We start from the raw sequence: 4,580 nt of genomic DNA on the forward strand, positions 1-4,580 counted from the left end.
TGCATTGAATACCGCGCAAAATATAAGTGGCCTGATAGAGCTTAGGAAAACAGAGGAAATAACAATTTGGTTTGTCATAGGAAACCATCAAATAAAATCCCAAATTAAATAAGAAATCATATTTATGAGACGTAATCCATCAATGTATGATGATTTTTTTTTGTCGGAATGTATGATGATTAAATGCACAACCTAATCCACTAATCCATCAATGTTGTTGATGCAATGTATTCATTGAAATGCTTGTACAAAATTTCCCAGAATGTCGATTTGAAGAACCCAACAATAACATCCTCTCTCCATAACCAAAAGATTAGATCGTGGGATTTTAGGGTGTAATTTTTATTCATTTTTTGCTGTATTTTTTTTTAGTAACTGTCTTCTAATATCTTTAAAGTCAACCTTCAAAAAAAATATATATTTAAAGTCAACTTAATGGATGGTTTAGATTAGTCTTATATTTTTGTATGGTTGAGATTCAATTAATTATAGTGGCTACCATTTTATTGTAGCTATTGTAAAATTGTCCCTAAATAAATTATCACAAATTTTCATTCATATTCCTATTCTTCTCATCTTCTCATTTCTTGAGAACCTTGTTGTTCTTCATAAGGTGATTATTTGTTGATTTAATCATTCACGTTTTTCAACTTATAAGTCCACTATAAATTTTTGTTAATTCCTTCTAATTTCCAACTTTTTTTTTCTGTTCTTGAAAATATTGTTGTTCTTTATGAGGTATGTTTTTTTGTCGATTCTATAATTATATCGAAAAACTTATCTGTCAGTCAATTTATTTCTGCAATTGTATAAATAATTTGGTGGGGTTGGGGTGATTAAGCTTTTAAAGGCATGCAATTATTTTCGTAGCAATATTTTCATAACAATGAGATGATGGAGAATTTGCAAATTCCAAGTTAGGCAGTTCTTTTAAGCTTCTCAAGAAAACATGTGATTATGAAGGAATGTTTAAGGAGGGTTGATTAGATGGGGTTTTGGAAGCGCGTAATAATGTACATCATGGCATTAGCATTAGCGGTTAGGTTGTGAATGCAATGACATTGTAAATTTGGGTATTAAATTGAAGATGCTATTTTGTCCGTCTTTGAATGATTTTTTTAGGTTCCACTACGAGAAGTTCCCACCACCTTCGGCAAGTCAACTAATATTCCGCGGGAGTTTGCATGAGTATCTTGATGGGCAGCATCCCTCCCAACAGAGGTTTTTTTTTCTATATAACGCACGAACCCAAGACCATGGTTAAAGACCAAAAGCTCTTTAAACACTCACATCAACCTCAGTTAGTGTTCGATCTTTAAATGATACCTCAAGCGGTGACAACTTTGGAGAGGAAAGGAAGATTGGCTGTCTTAAACTCTTGCTTAAAAGAGTGTTGACACATCGTATTCATATTATGTGTGATACTAAAGATGAATTAAGATCACATTTTTGTTTACTCGTGTAACATTGGTTTCTAATTTCACGATACATGCATATGCTTCCGTAATTCACAGCACGGAGTAGTGTATATATCAATATGTAAAACTGATGAAAACAAAAATATGCATATTTCATTGTTAATGTTCTCATGTTGTACTGGAAATATTTTTGTATGTTGTTTTACACTTTTACTCATTTAGTCAAATCCGGGATAATAAAATAGTAAATCATCGCAAGTCAATGCAATTTTCTTTGTGTCATTCAGTCAATTATTTTTCCTTACACAAAGCCCGTGCGTAGAACGGGCAAAAGAGCTAGTAAGTACTTAAAAAGTAAGGAAAATTTGAAGGTACTAGTTATTGTAATTTGGTTTGCAATTTTAGATTTTACTTTTAAGTTGCTTAAATCAAACGCTTAAGCATTCAACATAAGTGTTTTTTAAAGGAAATTAATTCATTAATAAAGAATCATACAATATCTACAAGAGAAATATATATTTAACAAATGCATGACAAATTGAATCAAATAAATGTCTCTTTTATTAAAACTACTGTCACTAAATAGATCTTGCACTGTAAAACGTCTCCCATATATAACGCTTGAACTTGCAGCATTTTCAGAGAGAGGGTCTAACAAATAACAAATTGTTGTAGCCGCGGGGATTTCCACTTGATTCATATGAATGTAGTAGGAATATTAATATATGTTGCGATCCCGCATAAAACTTTTCCAACGAACCAATTCTACATAAATCCACTACGAGTGAACGACAAACCAAACATACTAAAATTAACTCCACCATAGAGAGAAACTAACGAACAAGGACGAACTTCGCCTATATGGTGAAATTTTATTGAATTTAAAAGAGACAATAGCTGAATTAAATGAAAACAAAGGGTCAAAAATTGTCTAATTTCATCAGAAATTTGACTATTTTGCCAAGTAAATAAACCCAAGAAAAGAAGAGAGGGAGAGAGGATGGGAGAGTGGCCAGAGAGAATATTTTCAACATTAGTTATAATTAACTATTTTCTAAACTTGTACAATAACTATGTTTTGAAGCTTGCAAGCAATTAATTATTTTTCTTTCCATTATTTGAGCAACATCTACAACTTTAGCATGAATTACAAGTCGGTCTCTACACAACCCATTTTTCCTTTAAACACAAAAAACTACACAGACCATTAAAGTTGCTCATATCTAGGTTGTGCAAATGAGTCGAGACTCTCAATAAATTACTCGGGTTCGGGCTCGGTTAAAACTCGTTCATGTTCGTTTATTTAATAAACGAGCGAGTTTAATCGAACAACTTTTGAAGCTCGTTTGATAAACGAGCTTGAACATGAACATACATATGCTCGTTCATTTATGTTCATCAACAAGATTGTCTATTTGTGTTCATAGATCAAATTTTCCATATGTAATTGTATGATCATAGATAAAAATCGAATTATGACTTTCATTTTAACTTCCAAAAAAAAAATCACAGAATGAAATATGTTGAATTTAAATGGCTAAATTAGTGCACATTCAAAATTATGTTTTCAAATGGTTAAAGTTTAAAGTGCAAAGCTCGTTAAAGAGAGAGGCTTGTTTATGAACTCGGTTGGGTTAATAAACGAGACGTTCATGAACCGTTCACGAACACAAAATCTCTTAAACGAATCGAGCTTGATCAGATTTTTGAGCTCGGTTGAAATCTCGTGTTCGGGTTCGAGCTCGCCTAAATTAAAGGAACGTTAACATGAACAGGGTAATACTCGGTTCGGTTCGTCTCGGCTCTGTTACACCCCTACTCATATCGCCAAACTTTACTAAAGATGGTTGTGAGTCGGGCCGGCCAAGACTTGACCCGGCACGCAAAAGCCAGGCCCGATACCGACACAGTCTAACATGGATTCGAAGTTGTGGGCCATGGGCTGGTCCTGGGCCACATTTTTTGAGAAAAGCACGAGACGGCCTAACCCGATTCGACCCAACATGCCAAATCATACTACATTTAGTAAAATTAGGCACATGCACGACAACCCGACCCGATACAAAGCGATTTGGCGAGGTTCGGCCCATTTAGGCCACGACAATGTGTCGGTCCACAACCATCTTTAAACTTACGGTTTTTTCATGAAATGCCCTTGAGGTTTAACGAAATGCACCAAATACACCCGCGTGTTTCGAATTACATAATATACCCCTATTTAAATTTACTTTGCACCAAATACCCTTAGACTTCACGGCCGTTAGTGCTTCGTTAGTGTTATTTTACCTTTATACCCTTACTCATTCAATATTCTACACTGAACTTTAAAAAAAAAAAAACTCTCCTCTCTCTCCTCTCCTCTCCTGTTCCTAGACCCACTGTGTTAGAATCCAATAACCTTCCTTTACTTGTATTTCTCTTTTCTAATAGTTTTCTAGTCTTTAGAGAGAATTGTTATGTTACTGTAATTCCAGTGTTCAATGGCAAGTTTTAGCTAATTCAAAATAAACCTCTATGAGGGGTATGAACCAATACCTCTCATTAGAAGTTACCTTTGCTTAATCACTTGCGTTGTTGTGAGCCTTTATAGATATTGTGTTGTCGCATGTTTTTAAGCTTTCCAAGACCCATCAAAGTCTCCCGCAAAATAGATACACTCTCGTCGTCGGTCCCGCTTGTGCCTGATGTGCGCACACAAGCGCCTCGATCGACCCTCGACCCCCGCTCTTGTCGCCAATAGGCAAGAGTGCCCATTCTAAAGCAAACACCCGCTTGTGCCCCGAGCCTTTAGATTCACTTTCCGCATAAGGCTTGCGCCCTTGCCGCCCCATAGGCAAGAGCGTGCCGCACGATCCGGTGTCAAAACACACGGACCGTGACAGTTGGTATCAGAGCCAAGGTTTAAACCTAGGCATTGAGAGACCCGAGCAAGCAATCTGAGATGGAATCAATCGAAGAAAGACTAGCCTGACTAGAGGGCAAGTCAGAAAAATGGACCCGACTCGAGGAAATTGTGATTGGCCAAGCCAAAGAAATAGAGAGACTCGAGAATGCGGTCGACGAGCTCATGCAAGAAAGAGAAGGATTGCATGAGCAGCTTAGTTTTGTTAAAGGGAAAGCTGAAGATGCCCAAGACAAATACGCGACACTGATGTGCGCTAC

General features: G+C 36.2%; 1 long non-coding RNA gene across 1 annotated transcript; it reads left to right on the forward strand.

Annotated features, from left to right (window-relative positions):
* Nucleotides 1–601: 601 nt before the first annotated feature.
* On the forward strand, nucleotides 602–1,591 carry LOC130467776 (uncharacterized). Its single transcript, XR_008927575.1, has 2 exons — nucleotides 602–738; nucleotides 1,123–1,591. It is a non-coding gene; the product is annotated as an uncharacterized lncRNA (long non-coding RNA).
* Nucleotides 1,592–4,580: the final 2,989 nt, after the last annotated feature.

The sequence above is a fragment of the Spinacia oleracea genome, chromosome 2 (assembly GCF_020520425.1).
Source record: "Spinacia oleracea cultivar Varoflay chromosome 2, BTI_SOV_V1, whole genome shotgun sequence".
NCBI classification, from domain to species: domain Eukaryota; kingdom Viridiplantae; phylum Streptophyta; class Magnoliopsida; order Caryophyllales; family Amaranthaceae; genus Spinacia; species Spinacia oleracea.